The following is a 20,435-nucleotide window of genomic DNA, read 5'->3' as shown; positions in this document are numbered from 1 at the left end:
GCATCTATCCAGAGAAAACCATGATTCGCAAAGACACATGTACTCTGATGTTCACTGCAGCACTATTTGCAACAGCCAAGACATGGAAACAACCTAAATGTCCATCAACGGAGGAGTGGATAAAGAAGACATGATACATATACACAAGGGAATATTACTCACCCATTAAAAGGAATGAAATACTGGCATTTTAGCAACATGGATGGACCTAGAAATTATCATGCTAAGTGAAGTCAGTCATACAATGAAACACCAACCTCAAATGCTTTCACTGACTATGGAATCTGAAAAAAGGAAACAATGAACTTCTTTGCAGAACAGATACTGACTCACAGACTTTGAAAAACTTATGGTTTCCAAAGGAGACACTTCGGGGCGTGGGGGGATGCACTGAGGTTGTGGGATGGAAATCCTATAAAATTGGATTGTGATGATCATTGTACAACTATAAATGTAATAAATTCACTGAGTAATAAAAATTAAAAAACATTTAAACTATATATATCTCTATCATCTATCTATCCATCTATCTATATATCATCTATTTATCTATAAAACATGTAAAGAAAACAATTAAAGGAGAAAACATCTAAATGGCCAAGCAACATAATAGGATGCTGAAATTCAGGTGTGAACAACAACAGCAAAAAAGAATGGAAGTAACAGCCTCCTTACTACAGAATTAAAAAGTCACTCAGTTAAGTGCTATAGATGCCACATCACCTTCTGGAGTTTATCAGATTAACCAGCACTGCTTAGAGAACATCTCAATTGAACCTATCATGAGATTTAGAAATATCTGCCAAAAATATCCCCCCCAAATTTAGAAATATCTGCCAAAAATAATTTAAAAAATATCCCCAAATTGTTACACTTGAAATTAGTTTCTAAGTATACCTGATGTTAGAGAAGGTAAGTTTACTCCAGATCTTTAAATATGAAAGTATTCAAAAAGAGTATTACATCATAGAGTTGATCTCCACATATCTTGGCCATCACAAACTAACTTGGCTGATCATGAGAGTCAGATGGAGGAACATTTAGAAAACTAAATTCTCACACCACCAATTAACTCCTGCAAAATGAAAAGCCTAGTTCAGAATCTTATGTATAAATACAGTTCCTGGGTTACCTACACAAGGAGACAGTTATCCAAGCCATATTCTGGGTGGTGATGGCTTCTCCCTTGTCCTTCATGCACGGATGTCATCTCAAAGTCACAAAAGGGCCAGATACATGCGCCCTCATTGGACCATGAACTGTTTCCATACTCGCAGAAAATTTTATTTATGTCATTCTTTCAGAAAAATATGACTTTTCAATTTTTTGAGAATTTTCCAGTTGAGTATGGATGTCCTTTTATCTGAAGAAATTTGAATCTTGATTGTGAACAGAGATTAAGAATACTCATGGCAGGCAGAATTTCTCCTATGAACAAACAAATGTTTAATCAACATTTTGATTGAAGGGAAAGTTGTAAATTTTGGATGAATTGTTTAGATTAAAAAAATGCTATTTGAGTTTTACCAATCAAATTGAAATAGTGAAACAGTCTTTGCCACGTTTTGATTCTCAACTAGTTATAATATCTGGTTTTCATTCCATATTGTTGAACTTTGGGTTTCTTGGAGGATGAAGAATAATTTGGTATACATACTCTATTGTTTTGATTAAATCATTTTAATTTGTGAAAAAGCCAGTCAAGTCATTACTGGTACAGGCAAATACTCTCTGAGGTAAGGGCAAAGGTCTGGAAACACTTTATCTACGTTTAACTGCAGCACATATTATTGAGTCATTCATTTGGGGCATCTACAAGGGTGATCATTATCTAATTAAATTCTTAGGGACCTTAGTCATAATTTTGAAGGTAGACTCTTTATCTCCAGATAATCACCTTATATAATAGGACTTACAAAAAATTATAAAAGAATAAATAGAGGTCAGATCACCAAAAGGGAAAAAGCCCAGCCTGGGTAGAAATGAAATATGTACAAATTTTCTTATTTAAATCATTATCCCCAAAATAGGCAAAACTGTTTAAAAATTGTCTTTGCAGATGACATCTGACCTCATTTCCAGAAGATTATGAACGCAAACTTCAGAACAAATCATTTAAAACTTGTTTCTAATGCAGATAAAGTCTGTCACAAAATTTGCCCCAGATTTTCAAGCGACATGTTGATAAAATTTGTGTTCATGTAAGAGTGGAGATAGAGAAACATTTGTGGAACTAATTGTATTTATCTCAATGTGCTTCTTATGAAGGATTCACCAAAAAAACCTATATATATATATATATATATATATATATACACACACACACACACACACACACACACACACATATATGCCACAAAATGTTGCAATACATTTCAAAGGACTTAAATCATACAGACTATCTATCTATAGAGATAGATGTATAGATATGTAATAAAGAAAATGTAATTCAACTAGAAATTGCTAACAAAAATATAATATTTTCCAAATATATGCAAATTAAGCAACACAAGTCTAATTTAACCATGAACATTTTGAAAAATAAAATTTCAAGAGAAATATAATGGTATACATATATACAAGATATATTAAAGATATTGATGAATTATATGTATAAACTACATACAATTTGTGCTACATATTATGTATGTAATATTAACTAGGTGCAGCTAAAGGAGTGGCTAGAGAGACATTTACAGCTTTAAAATCAAGTATTAGAAAACAAGAAATATTACAAGAAATGACCTAAGCTTCTATGTCAAAAAGCTAGAAAAGGAAAATAAAATAAGTACAGAAAACATTATAGCATAGAAATAGGATATAGGAGAAATAAATCATTGAAATAAATATTGATTGAGGAGTTCCTGTGGTGCCTCAGCAGCAATGAACCCAACTAGTATCCATGAGGACATGGGTTCAATCCCTGGCCTCACTCAGTGGGTTAAGGATTCAGCATTGCTGTGGGCTGTAGTGTAGGTCACAGACGTGGCTCAGATCTGGCATTGCTATAGCTATGGCAACTACAACTTCGATTTGTCCCCTAGGCCAGGAACTTCCATATGCCACAGGCATGGCCTTAAAAAGACTCTCTCTCTCTCTCTCTATATATAAAACATATGAAGATATATGTAAAACATATGAATATGTTTATATCCCTATATAAACACACACACGCACACACATATATATAATATGTTTATATCTATAAAACATATGAATCCAGGAATTGGTTCAATGAAAGTTTGATAAAATTGATAAGCTTCTAGCAAAGTGGATTTAGAAGAATACAGAAAAAATAAATTATCAATCAAGAATCAAGAAAATGTCATCACTGCAGATCATACAGAACTTAAAAAGATACTAAAGCATATGATAAATGAATTTATGATAAAATACTTCTCAACTAAGTAAACTGTCACTGCTTTGAAACACACAACCTTCTAAATAAACACACTAATAAAATGATGTAAAGCTAAAATAATCTACTACCCAATACAATCAATTATTTGGAGTCCTTCCTTTCCCTAAACAGAATTCTATCCCCATAGAGCTTTACTAATGAATTCTATACAAAAATTAAACAAGAAATAGTACCAATCCTACCTAAATAATTTTAGAAATGGGAGGAAATTATTATATACCCCAACTCATCTTATGCACCCAGCATAACCTTTATACTAGAATGAAACAAGGGATCAAAACAAAAATAATCAAATTGATATCCCACATCAATATAAACACAAAATTCTAAACACAATACTTATGAGTTTTTTGGATGTTTTATTTTGGGATTTTTTTTTTCTTGTAATGGTTTATGAGGCAGGTCTGGAGCAGTGCTTGGTCAGGGGCTAATTATGTACCACTACTGATGCAAAATCTTTCTAATATTCAGCCCATTGCAATGGTCCTGTGAACCACACATTTTTCTAGCTGGTGAGAATAGGCACCATTCCTGGTCCAATGTGAGCATCAGGGACCCTTCTCTCTAATCCAACTCAGTAAAACTTTCATCAGCCTCTAGCAGTTTCCTCAAATCCATGAATTGATGGGGATCCTCTCCAGATCTCCAACATCCCCTCCCTCAATCTCTCTTAATCTCTCTTTCAACCCTCCAAGTATAGCCTATGTAATATTCTATCATCAGAATTCTATCTGCCTTGGTTCATTGGTTTCCTCAGACACTCAACACCATCTCAACTCAGAAAGTCTACCAGGATCTTCTGAGGTATCTCTCACTGTATCAAAACTTAGAAACATTTTAAAGGTAATGAAGTGGAAAAATCCTAGAGCCCTACCTGTTTGTTTCCCATTGCTCAATGTTCACTGGAAATTGCTTCTGGCATCCAGTGTTTTGAAAATAATGATGTCATATTATTTGTTTCCTTGGTTTTATAAAAACCTATACATGAATATTTATAGCAGTTTTATTCACAATCTCAAATAGCTAGAAACTATCTCTTAATAGAGAAAAGTATAAACAGTGATACAGGGGATACAGTTTAGACTACTACTCAACAATGAAATTAACTACTGGTAAATATAATAATATGTATAAACTTCAAATGCAGGATACTAGGAACAAGAAGCCAGATTTAAAAGACAAAATACTGGGCATGACCTTACATACAGAAAATGCAAAAAAAAAAAAAAAAAAGAAAGAAAAAGAAAAAAGAAAAAGGAAAAAAGAAAAAAACCTTACCAAAAATTGTTAGAACTAATAACCAAATTCAACAAAGCTACAAGATACAAAAATCAACAAAAAATAATTTCATTTATATACTTCTATATGAATCATTTGAAAAGCAATTTCATTTTAATTTTGTAAATAGTCCCATTTACAATGGAAGCAAAAAAAATAAAATGATTAGGTATTCACATGAGTTGAGGGATATATAAGTTAATTTGACTGTGGTAATCATTTCACAGTATATATGTGTGTATATATATATGTATATATATGTATATATGTGTGTATATATGAGTGTATATATATATGTATATATATGTATATATATGTATATATATGTATATATATGTGTATATATATGTGTGTATATATATATGTGTGTATATATATATGTGTATATATATGTATATATATATATGTGTGTGTATGTGTATATATATATATGTAAAGTCATGACATCATACACCTTAAATACATACAATTATTTTAATGGCCACAACCATGGCATACGGAGATTCCCTAGGCAGGTATTGAATCCAAGCCCTAGCTGAGAACTATGCCACAGCTATGGCAAGGACAGTTTCTTTAACCCACTGTGCCAGGCCTGGAATGGAACCTGTGCCTCTACAGCAACCCAAGTCACTGCAGTTGATTTGTAACCAATCACAAAACAGAAGGAACTCCAAATATATGCAGTTTTAATTTCTCAATTATACTTCAATAAAGCTGGAAGACAAAAAGACAAAACTGTTAGAATGGAAATGAGTCACTGTTTTCCAAGACAAGTGTTTTCCAAGGTACAGGCAGGAGGTGACACAAAGAGGCATGGGGAGATACTTGCGGTGATAAAATATTTTGCATATTGATTAATATGGTGAGTACACTACTATATGTATTTGTCAATACTTGCAGAACTTTCACTAAAAATGATGAATGGTATACTGTGATGATTGTGACTTAATACACATGTTACACAGCCACTGACACGGGCCCCAAGTTAATGATGGTCCCTAGTGTTGGTATAAATGCAAAAGCTCTGCAGTGTCCTGTGGGCAGGAACAGAACACGACTGTGATACACACCCTTCCAAGGGGTGCTGGACACCTGGGGAGGTGGGCCAAGGGACAGTGGGACAAGGCCAGGCCTCCTGGGGGAGATCAGTTTGGTCACAGGACCCTCCCCCGAAGGCAAGAGCTTTCAGGTAAAGGGCTCAGGGCTGATGCCGACCAATGAGATGGGCCCTCATGGATGGAATGGCAGTGACATCATAGTTCCGATGCTGCCTGGCACCCACTCTGCTTCGTGTCCGAAGGCAGTTGGGAGCTCTTGTGGTCTCTGACCTGCTCTGGAGCTTGCTTGTCTGTCCTGTTCTGACCCACCATCCCCCTCATCCACCTTGTCACTGTTTCTAGAGGAGAGGCGCACCTCCAACAGCGAGAGCTCAGAAAGGTGAGCAAGAGAGGCACCCTCATCCCTAATGGGCACCTTGGGCACAGAGGCCACTTGGCAGGTGACCCCCTTCCCCATGAGCTGTGGCTGAGCTGACACCAACACTGGAGCACAGAAGGTGAGCCAGGGGGATGCAGCCCCTCAGGGAGCCAAGGGGTGCCAGCTGCAGCCACAGTGCCCAGGCTCATGAAGGTGGCCAAGGTCTGAGCTAAGATTTCTGGAGTGGGGGAGTTCCCGTCGTGGCGCAGTGGTTAACGAATCCGACTAGGAACCATGAGGTTGCGGGTTCGGTCCCTGCCCTTGCTCAGTGGGTTAACGATCCGGCGTTGCCGTGAGCTGTGGTGTAGGTTGCAGACGCGGCTCGGATCCTGCGTTGCTGTGCCTCTGGCGTAGGCCGGTGGCTACAGCTCCGATTCGACCCCTAGCCTGGGAACCTCCATATGCCGCGGGAGCGGCCCAAGAAATAGCAACAACAACCACAAAAAAAAAAGACAAAAGATTTCTGGAGTGGGGAAGGGGGGTAGGTGAAAGGAAAATGAGGATGAAGAGAAATGGAAGTGGGGGGATGGGGGCAGGAGGAGGTGATGCAGGGGAGAAGGAGGAAAGATGAACAGTGAAGGAACAGGGCAAGAAGGATGAGCAGGAGGAGGACCAGCACAGAAAGGGGGAGCAGGAGGACAGGAGGCCAAGACCAACCCAAGCCAGTTCCTTAAGAGTCATGTTGGGGTCCCTGTAGATATTTTACTTGAGTGATCCCTTGGTTTGATGCTCAGATGTGGGGAACCTCAAGGTACTGATTGAGGCCTGAGGGGAAAATCACTGGCCTGATTCAAGACTAACCACAAGAGCTTACTCTTCATATCAGTATCCTCCTGACACTGCTAACAAGCAGTGGGAGAGGAGGAGTGAAGGAAGATTAGACTTCAGGGACAGCTGGTTGTGAGAGTCCAGGTGCCCAGGTCCATCCCATCCCAGTCACCCTTGCCTGCATGGAGAGATGACCCTCCCCCTAAGGAAAGTCAAATTTCAGGCCAACGGTTCAGGGCTGCTCCTGGCCAATGGGTGGGCTCCACTGTGGGTGGAATGGCAGTGACCCCAGAGCTCTGTCTGTTGCCTGGCACCCACTCTGCTTCCTGTGCCCAGGCAGTTGGAGACCCTTGTGGTTGCTGACCTGCTCTGACGCTCGCTCGCCTGCCCGCCCTGCTCTGACCCACCTGATTCCCACACCTTCCTGTTTGACTTGTTATCATTTTGAGAGGAGAGGCCGATATCCAACCGCAAGAGTCAGAAAGGTGAGCATAAGCTGCACCCTTGACCCTACCAACACTTCAAGGAAGGAGAGGCGACTGGTTGGTGTGTGGACCACGCAGGTATGGGCCTGAGGTGACAGGGACCTCCAGCACCAAGCCCCTGAGCATGTAGCCCACTCAGGGCTCTGTGGGGTGTGGGCTGCTGCCAGAGATGCCTGAGTCCCTGTGAAGAGCCTGAGGTGAGAGCTCAGAACCCAGGCCCAGTAAAGGAAGAGAGGGAGAAGGAAGGAGGAGAGATGATGCAGGAAGAGGAAGAGGAGGATGTGGAGGAAGAGAGGTCTAGCCAAGGAGAGATGAAAGTAGGAGGAAGGGTGGATACAGGAGGTGAATTAGGAGGAGTTAAAAAGACAGGAGTGAGAGCAGGAAGAGTAAGGATGAAGGAATTAGAGCAGGTAGATGGAGAGGAGTAGATGAAGGAGGGGGAGAACTAAGCAGGAGAAGATGGGTGGATGGAAGTGATGGATAGAAGAGGAAGAAGGAGAGGTGGAGGAGGGGGAAGAGGAGAAATAGGGGACCCAGGCCAGCCCAGAGCAGGTGGTACTGCAATCCAGATGGGGTTGCTTCAGTGGTGTAGTGAGCCCCAGGTTTGATGCTTGGACCCTGGGTACCTCAGGGAGCTGTGTGAGGCCTGGGTGGAAAGTCTCTGGCCTGATTTAAGTCCATTGGCAAGGGATTAGTGTCCACATCACTACTGTCCTGGAACCCCTAATAGGGAGGGGGAGAGGAGGAGTGAAGAAAGGTCATGGTCGGGGACCAAGTGTTTCTGAGGGGCCCTGTGCCTGGGTTCATTGCCTGCCACTACAGCTGGCCCAGTCACCTTCCACTGCCAGCTGACTGTCCTGTCCCTGGAGGAGATGACCTCCTTGGTTGTGGATTCAGTGCTAACACTGACCTCTGACCTTGGTCCTATTTTGGGTGGATTGGCAGCAACCTCCAAGTTCAACCCTCTGCATAGCACCCTCTCTGCTTTGTGTCCCCAGGCAGTTGGAGGCCCTTGTGGTCTCTGACCTGCTCTGACACTTGCCTGCCCTCCCTGTTCTGACCCACCGACCTGAACTTGGGTCCATTTATACAGCAGAGACCAGCTCTAACAGCAAGAGGCCAGAAAGGTAAGAAAAACCTGCACTGCATACTGACTCTTGGGGACAGGGGCAAGCGGGTCGGTGACTCAGTCCTCCCTGGTCTCGGCCAAGATGATGCCAAACCCAGCCCTGACCATGAGCCAGCTGCGTGCAGTCCCTTGTGTCTCCAAGGGGTGAAGGCTGCTGCCCACAGTGCCTGATTCCATGTGAGGGGCCCAAGGTCAGAGTTCAGAAAACTGACTTCAGGTGGGGGGCATGGTGGGAAGAAGATTAGACAGAGAGGTTTCAGGAGGAGACGAAGTGGAGGAAAGAGGGAGGGGAAAGGCAGGAAAGAACAAAGGAGCAGGAGGAAAAGTGTAGCAGGAGGAGGACAAAGGAGCAGGAGAAGATGGATAGATGGAGGCGGAGCAGGGGGTCCAGGCCAGCCCAGAGCCAGCTCTATGGGTTCCAGGAAGGGTCCCTGCAAAAGCCATGCCTGAATGAGCCCCTGGTTTGATGGTTGGACCTCAGGAACCTCAGGGAGCTGGGTGAGGATGAGGTGGGAAATCATTGGCCTGATGCCAGTCCAACTGCAAGGGCTTAGTGTCCACATCCATATCCACTTGGCACTTCTGACAAGCAGCGGGAGAGGAGGAGTTAAAGAAGGTCAGGGTTGGAGGACCAGCTGGTCATGAGAGTCCAGGTGCCTATGACCAGTTCAGCCAGGCTCCACCTGCTCCTGGTCCCACTCCCCTGTGTGGAGAGAGGATCTCATACCAAAGGAAAGTCATTTTATAGGTCAAGAGTTCAATGCTGCTCCTGGCCAAGGGGATGGCCCATTTCCACTGTGGGTGGAAAGGCAGGGATCCCAGAGTTCTGCACCCTGCCTTATACCCACTCTGCTTCATGTCACCAGGCTACTGGAGTCCCTCAGAGTTGCTGATCTGTTCTGACACTCACTCGCCTGCCCACCCTGCTCTGACCCACCTGATCCTCACACCCGCCTAGTTACCTTTTCACCATTTTGAGAGGAGAGGCCCAAGCCCAACAGTGAGAGTCAGAAAGGTGAGCTTGAACTTCTCCCTCACCCACTACCAACACCTCAAGGACAGAGGCCACTGGTGGGTGCCTGCACCACTCAGGTCTGGGGCTGAGGTGACAAGGACTGCCGGCACCAACCACTGAGCATGCAGCACCCCTCAGGGCCAGAATGCCCAAGTCCCTTTGAGGAGCCTGAGGTGACAGCTCAGACTCCTGGCCCAGAAGGGAAGAGGGGGAGGAGGAAGGAGGGGAGAGAATCCAGGTGCTGGAGGAGGAAGAGGGGAAGGATGGGGAGGAAGGAAGGTCTAGCTGGACCAGAATTGGATGGAGAAAGGAGGAAGGACGAGGTGATTGAAGAGGAGTATAAAATACAGGAGGGTGAGGTAGTAAAAGACAGATGGTTGGGGGGAGGGGAATAGCAGGAGGAAGGAAGCGGAGGAGAGGTGGGGAGATGGAGGTGGATGGAAGAGAATGCAGGTGAGATGGAGAGGGGAGTGAAAGAGAAGCAGGGTGTCCAGACCAGCCCAGGGTCTGCTGTATTGAGTTCCAAATGGTGTTTCTTAAAAGTTGTACCTGAGGGAGCACCTTCTTTGATGCTGTGACCCAGGGAACCTCAGGCAGCTGGGTGAGGCCTGGGTGGGAAATCTCTGTCCTGATTCAAATCCAAAGGCAAAAACTGAGGGTCCACATCACTATCCTCCCAGAAACCTCTAAGATGGAGGAGTGAAGGAAGGTCAGGGATAGGAGACCAAGTGTTCCTGAGGGTTGATATGCCCAAGTCCATTGCCTGCCAGGCTACAGCTGCCCCAGTCACCTTCTCCTGAGAGCCTTGCCCCTGGAGAGGAGGACTTCCCTGGTTATGCGCTCAATGTTGACCCTGATCTCTGCCATCAACTCTATGTGGGGGGAATGACAGTAAACTCACAATTCTGCCTGCTGTCTGACAGCCACTCTGCTTTGTGTCCCCAGGCAGTTGGAGGCCCTCGTGGTCACTGACCTGCTCTGACGCCTGCTCATCTGTCTGCCCAACCTTTTTTGACCCACTTGATTCCCCCACCTGACTGGTTATCTTGTTACCATTTTGTGAGGAGAGGCCCATATCCAACTGTGAGAGTGAGAAAGGTGAGCAGGAGCTGCACCCTCATCCCATACCAACCCCTCAAGTACAGAGGTCACTGGTGGGTACCCAGACCACTCAGGGCTGGGGGGGGAGGTGACAATGACCTCCAGTACCAACCACTGAGCATGCAGCCCCCTCAGGGATCCCTGCAGTGCAGGCTGCTACCAGAGGTGCCTGAGTCCCTGTCAGGAGCCTGAGGTCAGAGCAAAAGACACCTGGCCCAGAAAAGCAAGGTTCAGAGTAGGAGGGAGGGAAGCAGATGCAGGAGAGGAGAAGGATGGGAGGAAGGAAGGTCCAGCTACACCAGAGTTGGATGTAGGTGAGGAGGTGGTGCGTGAGGACAAGAAATGAAGACAGGAGTGAGAGAAAGAAGAAAAAAGATGGATGAAGTGTTAGGCAATTGATGGAGGAGGAGGAGTTAGAGGAAGGGGAGGACTGAGCAGGAGGAGATGGATGGTGCAAGAAGTGGATGGAAGAGGATGAAGCAGAGATGGAAGAGGATGTGGAGGAGAAGCAGGGGGTCCAGGCCAGCCCTGAGAGTTGATCTTGGGTTCCAAGTTGAGTTGCTAGAGATTATACTTGATTTACACCCTAATTTAATGCTACAAACTCGCTAACCACAGGGAGCTGGGGGAGGCCTGGGTGGGAAATTGCTGGTCTAATTCTAGTCCAATGGCAATGACTTAGGGTTCACCATGGAACCCCTAGGATGGAGGGGAGAGGAGGAGTGAAGGAAGAGCAGGGTTAGGGACCGGGTGTTCCTGAGTTTTCATGTGCCCGAGTCTATCACCTGTCAGGCTACATCTGTCTGTGGTCATCCTCCCCTGCTGGGTTACAGCCCTGTCCCTGAAAAGGATGACCTCCTTCATTTTGGGCTCAGTACTGACCCTTACTTCTGACCTTAGCCCAATATTGTGTGGAATTAGAATGAACTTGCAGCTGCCTGGAACCCACTCTGCATCATGTCCCCAGGCAGGTGGAGGTTCTTGCGGTCACTGACCTGCTCTGAAGCTTGCTCATCTTCTGGCCCTGATCGAACCCACCTGATCTCCACACCCACCTGCTTACCTTCTTACCATCTTGAGAGGAGAGGCCCACATCCAACAGGGAGTGTCAGAAAGGTGGGCTTGAGCTGCACCCTCACCCTCTACCAATATCTCAAGGGAAGAGGACTGTGGTGGGTGCCTGGAGCACATGGGTCTGAGGTCAAGGTGACAAGGACCTCTAGCACCAATCCCTGAGCATGAAGCCCCTTCTGGGTTCCATGAACTATGGGCTGCTGCCAGAGGTGCCCGACGACCTGGAGGAGCCCAAGGTTAGAGGTCAGACTCTTGTCCAGAAAAGGAAGAGAGGGAGAAGGATGGACATGTGAGGCTGAAGGAGGTGCAGGAGGGGAGAGGATGCAGGAGGAGGAGGAGGATGGGAAGAAAGGAAGGAAGGTCTAGCAAGAGGAAAGATGGATTCAGGAGAAAAGGTGGATGCAGCAGGATGGAGGGAGGAGGTGAATGAGGATAAGAAATAGGGACAAGAGTGAGAAGAGGAGAAAACATGAACGGAGGTGAGGAGGAGGATGCAAGGAAGATGGATCAGGAAGAGCATGAAGAGCAGGAGGATGAAGAGGAATAGATAGAGGAGGGGGAGGAAAGGACTGAGCAGGAGGAGATGGATGGATGGAAGAGGTTGAAGGACAGATGGAAGAGGGGGGAGGGGAAGAAAGGGGTCCAGGCCATCCCAGAGTAGGTAGTATGGCGAGCTGTGTGGGGTCTCTTAAAGGGTGTACCTGAGTGAGCTCCTGGTTTGATGCTTGGACCTGGTGAAATCCGGCAGTGTGGTGAGGCCTGGGTGGCACATTGCTGGCCTGAGTCAAGTCAAACTTCAAGGGCTTAGAGTCCACATGAGTACTTTCTTGGAAACCCTAAGTGGGAGGGGAGAGGAGGAATGAATGAAGGTCAGAGTTGGGGTCCAAATGTTAGTGAAGACCTATTTGCCCAGGTCCCTCACCTGCCAGGTGACACCTGCTCCTGTCAACTTCTCCTGCCATGTTACAGCCCTGTCCCTGGAGAGGATAACCTCCTTGGTTATGTGCTTAATACTGACCCAGACATCTGACCTTTGTCCTAGATGGATGAATGGAGCGGGGAGCAGGGGGTCCATGCCAGCCCAGAACCAGCTCTATTGGGATCTGGATGGGGTCCCTGCAATGCTTGTACCCTACTGAGACCCTGGGTTGATGCTAAGTCCCAGGGACCTCAGGAAGCTGGGTGAGGACAAGGTGGTATGAAATAGCTGGCCTGATTCAAGTCCAATGGCAAGGGCTTAGGGTCCACATCAGAATTCTCCTGGCACTGCAATCAGGCAGGGGAGTGGAGTGCAAGAAGGGTTGGTGGACCAGCTGGTTGCAAGTTTCCAGCACAGCCAGTCTCCATCTCCCCCTGCTGATGCTCCCCTGTGTGGACAGAGGACCCTCCCAGAAAAGAAAGTCACTTTTCAGGTCAAGGAGTCAGTGATGCTCCTGGCCAGTGGGATGGGCACCATATTGGTTGGAATGGCAGAGACCCCAGAGTTGTATCTGCTGCTCTGAACCCATTCTGCTTCGTGTCCCCAGGCAGTTGGAGGCCCTCGTGGTCACTGACCTGCTCTGACGCTCACTCACCTGCCTGCCCTGCTCTGACCCACCTGATCCCCACACCCGCCTGGTTACCTCGTTACCATCTTGAGAGGAGAGGCCCACATCTAACAGCGAGAGTCAGAAAGGTGAGCAAGAGCTGTACCCTCAGCCCCTACTGACACTTCAAGTAAAGAAGCCCATGGTGGGTGCCTGGACCACTCTGGTCTGAGGTTGAGGTGACAAGGACATCCAGCACCAATCACCATGTGTGTAGCCCACTTAGGTCTCTGTGAGATGTGGGCTGCTGACAGAGGTGCCTCAGTCCCTGTCAGGAGCCTGAGGTCAGAGCTCAGAATCCTGGACCAGAAGTGGAAGAGGGGGAATAGGAGGGAGGGGAGAGGTTGTAGGAGGAGGAGGGGAGAGGATGCAGGCACAGGAGGAGAAGGAGGATGGGGAGGAAGGAAGGTCAAGTCAGAGGAGAGATGGATGTAGGAGAAAAGGTGGATGCAGGAGGATGGAGAAAGCAGGTGAGTGATGAGGAGCATTAAAGACAGGACTGTGAGGAAGAAAATAAAATTTTGATGGATGGGGAGGGGGATGATGGAGGAAATGTAGATGGAGGAGGGAGAGTGGGAGGACCATGCACGAGGAGATGGAGGAGTGGGAGGTGGATGGAAGAGAATGAAGGTGAGATGGAGAAGGGGCTGAAGTACACTTTCAGGTCCAGGCCAGCCAACAGCCTCATCTACTGGGATCCACGTGGTGTCACTTAAAAGTGTACCCATGTGAGCCACTGGTTTGATGCTCAGACCCAGAGAAATCTGGGAGCTGCTTTTACCTGGGTGGTCCATCGCTGGCCTGAGTCATGTCAAAGCCAGGAGCTTAGAGTCCACATCATTATCTTCCCTGAATTCCTAAGAGGGATGGAGAGAGAAAGAGTGAGGAAGGTGAGGGTTGGGGGACCAAGCCTTCCTGAGTTTCCATGTGCCTGGGTCCATCACCTGACAGGTTAGAGCTTCCCCTGTCATCTTCCCCTGCCATCTTGTCCTGCTGGGTTACAGCCCTGCCCCTGGAGATGATGAGTCTTTAGTTATGGGCTCAGCATGAACTGTGACCTCTGCCCTCAGCCCTGTTGTTGTTGGAATAACAGTGACCAACAGTTCTGTCTTCTGCCTGGCACTCACTTTTATCTTGTCCCCAGGCAGTTGGAGGCCCTGTGGTCTCTGACCTGCTCTGACGCTCGTCCATTTCTCCACCTCTCCCACCCCGTCCCTGGGTGCATTTCCACCAAAGAGGCACAGAACCAGCAGCGAGAGGACACACAGGTAAGTGTGACTTGCTCCCTCACCACATACTGACACTAGGGGACAGGGGCCTCTGGTGGGAGCCTGGACCACTCTGGTCTGTAGCCAATGTGACAAGGATCTACAGCACCAACCACTGAGGATGCAGCCCGCTCAGGGATCTGTGGTGTGTGGGATGCTTTCAGAGGTACCTGAATACCTGTGAGGAACCTGAGGTCTGAGCTCAGACCCCTGGCCCAGAAAAGGAAGGTGGGGAGGAGTAGTGAGGAGAGAGGATGCAGGAGGAGGAGGAAGAGGTGGACTTACAAAGAAGCTGGATCAGGTGGAGAGATGGATGTAGGAGGTAGAAGGATGAATAGCTGGTGGAGGAGCCATGGATGGGGAGGAGGAACGTGGAGGACTGTTGCGGAGGTGGATGAAGGAGACACGGGCCCTGGGGAATGGGCAGAATGTAGCATTGAGACCACTGTGGATGAGTGTGGATGTTGGAGGAATGTGGAAAAGTGGTGGTGGGAGGCGGACATTAGGGAGACAGAAGAGGAAGAGGTCGAGAGGCAGGAATGGAAGGACGAGGAGCAACATGGGGCAATTGCAGAGGAGGAGGTCTGAGTTCAGGCAACTCTCCAGGTCCCAATGGTCCCTCCAAGCCTCTTCTTTGGCCTGGATCCTGGAGGTTTCCCATCCAACCCACTGAGATCAGGGACACCAGCTGGGTGAGCATGTGTGGCCTGTGGGCTGGGGACATAAGAGCCTCACCCAGTTCAGCATCCTGTCCCCCATTGTGTCATCTGAACCACAGACTCCAGCTGTGTTCCTCATTGGCTGGACCCTCTTTGCGTTGTCCCAGAACAGATGTGTCCCACAATGTGAACAGGGAAAATGAGGCCCTTCCCCCTGTGACTTGTTCAGAACTGTGAACCTAGGGATGATCTCATAGCACAGAGGCTGCCTATGGTCAAATATATTATCCTTTTACCAATTCCACCCCCCCCCAATGGGCTGGTGCTCTTCCCTGATTCACCAGGAAGAATCAGCTGAGAGTTAAGAGGAATGGAGCAGGAGTTTCTGTCATGGCTCACAGGTTAAGGAATCCAACTAGAAACCATGAGGTTGAGGGTTTGATCTCTGACCTTGCTCAGTGGGTTAAGGATCCAGCATTGCAGGGAGCTGTGTTGTAGGTCACAGACTTGTCTCAGATCTGGCATTGCTGTGGCTGTGGCATTGGCCGTAGCTACAGCTCCAATTGGACCCCTGGCCTGGGAACCTCCGTATGCCACAGGTGTGGCCCCAAAGACAAAATGACAAAAAAAAAAAAAAAAAAAGGAATGGAACCGATGGGAGCCTCTTGTCCTAGAGATCTCTGGTGCCCACATCCCACCCTGCCTCCCTAGTGGACACATCCAGAGTGGGCACATGGTCAGGGAAGAGCTTAGTGGGCTAGAGCAAAGGACTCTCCTTGGATGGGAGAATACTGGGCCTTATATTCACCTGTGCACCTTCCACTTCCAACTTCAGTGCCTCCTGGGGCCCAGAAGGCAGGGAATCTGGCTCAGAGCTTTTTTCTTAAAATTTACACATCAAATGTAGGTGCTAAATCATACCACTCAGTGGCATTTAGTGTATTAGCAGAGCCATGCCACCATCACCACTATTTCCACCTTCCTCTACCTCATGAAAAAAATCTATCAGTTCATACCCCCACTGGACCCTGCCCCCAGCACTGGGGGCCACTGACCTCTTTCTGTCGGGGCTTGGCTCTGCTGGACACAGCACCTCCATGGAACTTCACAGCATGTGGTCTCCATGTCTGCTTTCTTTCCTGAGCATCATATCCATCCATGTTGCAGCACGTGGCAGTGTTTCCCTCTTTTTCTGGTTGAATGATGTACCACCACATCCTGGTCCTCCAGCCACCTGTCCAGGGCTACTTAGATGGGGCCCTCTTTTTGCTCTTGGGAGTAGCTCTGCTATGAATGTGCATGTACATCTATCTGTGTCCCTGTCTTCCTCTCTCTTGGGTGTATACCTGGGAAAGGACCTGTTGTATCATGTGGCAACTCTTCATTTAACTTTTGGAGAAAAGCCTGGTTTTCCAAAGAAATTGCCCCATTTTACAATCCTGCCAGCCAAACAGGAAGGTGCCAGCTTTTCCACATCCTCATTTGATCAGTAACAGCCACTCCAGTGGGTGAAAAGTTTGGTCCTCTGCTGGCTTTGATTTGCATCCCCCTGATGCTAATGTTGAGATTGGTCTCCTGTGCCCTTTGGCCTTGATTTTGCAGGAAAGTCTATTCAGGCCCTCTGCCCAATGTCTACTTGGGCCATTTCTATAGTGGAATAAGGAGTTTGGCCATATTCTGTATACTGGGCTCTTATCTGTCAGGTCAGTCTCACATTTTTATTCATTGTGTGGGTTGTCATTTTCTTGACAGTGTCACTTGTCACTTGAGGCACAGCTGTTTTAAATTTAATCAAGTCCACTTTATCAATGTTTATCTTTTGTTCCCTGGGCTTTTGATGCCTAAGCAAAATATGAGTCCTATGAGCCTGTGAGGCCCTCCACAGCTGGCAGCTTCTCTTCCCTCAGCTCCCCTGGCCCAGGGAGCTCACACCCCGGTGCTGCAGGACAGCTGCTGGCCTTGGCCTCCTGGCCGCCTTCTTTTTCCTCCTTATCTCATTGTGACAGGATCTCCAGGCTGCTGGCAAGGGTCTGTAAGTGGAAGTGTTAGGATGTTTGGGATGTCACCCACCCAGGCAGCATGGTTTTCTCCTGTCTGATCAGATAGAAGGGGAGCTGCCAACAGGGGGCCCACTTCAACCTGTTGGTTCTCTGAAGCTCTTTCATGCACTGGAATATTTGGATTTTTTCTTTCAGCATCAGACATGGTAAAGCTGGAGACCCTGCTGGCCCTGGAACGAGCAGATATCATTGCCAGCTATGAACAGGTGAGGCACCAGAGGGAGCTTAGCCATTAGGAGCAGCTGCAGCCCTGGAAGGGGTCAGAGCCAAGGGCAGGCAGGGAGGCCTGGTGGGGACAAGACCCAAGTAGAACAAGTGAGGCCCAAAGGTCATTGTCATCAGCAGGAGCAGGTACATCCCCCAATGGGAATCAAAATATTCCAGGTGTGGACCACTCCCTGAGGGGAAGGTGAGGCCCAAGGTGGGGAATCACAGCCAAGGGGCAAGTGTGTCCCTGGGGGATCAGAGCAAAGGCTGACCATGTGAAGCTCAGAGGCAGCAGGAGCAGGTGTGTCCCATGCAGGATCAGAGAAGGTAGGAGAAGATGAGGTGCAGGTGGCTCTCCTTGGGGCAGGTTCTCATGCTGGGCCACCATCAGAGGTTCCTGGGCTCCTGAGGACACTCTGCTTGTAACCCCTCACCTTGGTGCCCCATCTGGGTTTCAGGGGCGCCGGTCAGGGACTCCAGCGGACCCATGGGATGATGCTGACCTGTTGCTCTACAAGGCCACAGACAGGCTAGGCTTTTTGCCGTGAGTCATCTTGATACCCCCTCCCCCCTCCCCAGGGAGGGTTACCATTTGCAGAAACACCTCTGGAGGCAGAACCCTTCTGTCTAGCTCAGGGCCTCAAATCCTGGTGGCCACTGGGGACCAGGGTCCACACTAGGCTTGGGGTGAGAGAGCTTAAAGAATATACAGGAAAAACTGGAGGCTGAGCCATCCTGGGCCTTAGCCCTGTGGCCTCTACACCCACACTGGGGAGAGCCCAGGGCAGCCATCCAGCAGGGTCAGGTCAGGGCTCAGCCTGATCTGCAGTGGCTCTACAGAGCCTGGCCACAGGGGGAGGGGCACCTGGCCCACAGGTCTCCAAGGGCAGTGGGCCCAGCCAGGGGGCCATGTGGGGACACTGTGAAGGGCAGTGAGATGTTGCTTCAGATATTGGACAGATGGTTAGGAGATGGTAATGTAGGACCTAAAAGCTCACAGGAAGGTGACAGAGGCAGGGGGAGTTTGACTCCTTGTGTGGTGCCAGGAGGAGATTCAGGGTAGGATGGCTGGCCTGGCCATGATGGGGGAGGGGAGACTGGGATGAAGTTTCTGGGTCTGCTCTGGGAGGGGCCACACACCTGTCAGGTCAGGAGTGGGGGTGCACAGTGCAGAGGGGGTGGCCAGCCTCAGTGGAAGTAGGGCACTGCCTGGGGTGCTGCAGTCTGCTCCAGAGCTGGCACCCACCTTGGGTCCTCCTCCGTCAGGGTATCCCTGGTTAAGATGGGGGGTGGCAGGGGCTGGGGGCCTCCAGACACCTGGTCCTCACAGCTCTACTTCTCTTGCCTTGTAGTCAGGAGCAGCCTAGCCTCAGCACCCAGGGCCTCAGCATCCACAGCCTCAGCACCCACGAGTCAAGGTGAGAGCCAGTCCATGCTATGCTGGTGGGAGGTGGGAGGTGGCCACGCAGTGGCTGTGGTTCCTTGCTGCCTGACCCCAGAGTTGTTGGGGGTCCTTGGGCTGTGAGGGTCTGTGCCTTCATGCCTCCTCTAAGATCAGAGCCCTGAGTCAGGGCTACTTTAGGGAAGCAGGAAGCTTGGCTAACACCACCATGTCCCCTTTTCCCAAAGAGCCAAACAGGCGAGCCCAATGGGGAATGCTGAGGAATGGGCAATACGGGACAGTAAAAGGTAGAAATAGCATCTGACCTGAAGGAGTGGTCTGGGTCCTGGGCTTTCCTGGCCACCAGCCAGGACCCACGAGTGGACAGCCATCCACCCACAGCTATCCTTAGCTGAGACGGGCAGGCCGGAGAGGCCTCTCCTGAGCAACTTCTTGCTTCATGTCACTGGGTGTCACTTGCACCCAGTCTTAGGGCCCCTTCTTACCTGCAGATGCGCCGGCGGGTCTACAAGGGGATCCCCCCACAGGTGAGAGGACAGGCATGGTCTCTGCTGTTGGACCTGGAGAAGGTGAAGGCAGAGAACCAAGGGAAAATACCAGGTATGGCCCTCCACCTGTGCCTCAGGGACCCCGCCTGTCCCAGATTTCCTGGCACCTCCCAGGCTTATAGGCCCAGGGCCCACCTGCCAGGAAAGCCATGCCAACCATGCAGACACTGAGTCCAGGGTTGCAACAGGTGCCACCTAGCATCACACTAAGGCCTCCCATACCCCTGAGGGGGACAGAGTCACAGGGCAAGGGACAGAAGCCAAGAGGAAAGAGCAAGGTGACCCCACAGAAACCATGGAAGAGACCACAGGCCAGATGAACACAGCCTGACTGACCTGGGTCAAGAAACAGGTCTCAATCCATTAACCAAGAGAGGTCCCTACCCATGGCCAGTTCCTGCCACTCAGCCCCATCCACCATGGGTACCCTAAGTCCCACAGCCCAGGTGCTCTATGCACCCGGCTGAGCGCATCATCAGGAGAAGTGCAAGGGAGCGGGTGTGATAGTGGCCACAGGTGTCCAAGTTGCTCAATGATGGGTGATCTGAGAGGCCCCGAGCATGGTGAACACCCACTGACACTGTGGGAAAAGAGCCAGCATCACACTTAGTCCTCAGGCTCTCAAAAGGCCCTGAAAACAAGGCCCTTCTGGCCCTCTGCCTCACCCAGCCTATGTGTGGTGGGACTCAGAGGGGTCAAGGACAGAGGCCCAGTTGCCCTCCAGCATCCCACTGCCCTGGACACACACACCTGGGAGAGCCTCCCAGGGGACAAGCCCAGACCAGGGCAGAGGCACTGTCATCTGGACTGCCTTGTGTGGGGTGGGGGAGGAGGGGATCTGGTGGCCTGGCCAGTGTGTCACCATTGGGTGGGGGTCTGGGCTGGAGAAGCCACGGCTGATTATCCACAGGGCTTCTGGGCACAGGCTGTGACCTGGCACCCTTGTCCTGCCTGGCTC

The 20,435-nt window shown here is 48.9% G+C and overlaps 2 long non-coding RNA genes across 5 annotated transcripts; one reads left to right on the top strand and one right to left on the bottom strand.

Moving 5' to 3' along the window:
• Nucleotides 1-513: 513 nt before the first annotated feature.
• Nucleotides 514-19,504, bottom strand: LOC110258990. 4 transcript variants are annotated; one of them, XR_002341292.1, is made up of 5 exons: nt 19,415-19,504; nt 16,316-17,290; nt 14,115-14,190; nt 12,449-12,583; nt 514-1,428 (listed from the first exon to the last, which is right to left on the bottom strand). It is a non-coding gene; the product is annotated as an uncharacterized LOC110258990 (long non-coding RNA). The 4 variants fall into 4 exon arrangements; XR_002341291.1 differs by lacking the exon at nt 514-1,428 and adding an exon at nt 5,260-5,413; XR_002341293.1 differs by lacking the exon at nt 514-1,428 and adding an exon at nt 9,133-9,260.
• LOC110258991 lies at nt 8,469-15,351 on the top strand. The gene is made up of 4 exons (XR_002341294.1): nt 8,469-8,555; nt 9,424-11,789; nt 13,274-13,422; nt 14,478-15,351. It is a non-coding gene; the product is annotated as an uncharacterized LOC110258991 (long non-coding RNA).
• Nucleotides 19,505-20,435: the final 931 nt, after the last annotated feature.

Source organism: Sus scrofa, unplaced genomic scaffold, assembly GCF_000003025.6.
Source record: "Sus scrofa isolate TJ Tabasco breed Duroc unplaced genomic scaffold, Sscrofa11.1 Contig604, whole genome shotgun sequence".
Classification (NCBI taxonomy): Eukaryota; Metazoa; Chordata; class Mammalia; order Artiodactyla; family Suidae; genus Sus; species Sus scrofa.
Note: the sequence above shows the minus strand (reverse complement) of the source record. Positions and strands in the feature narration are given on the sequence as shown.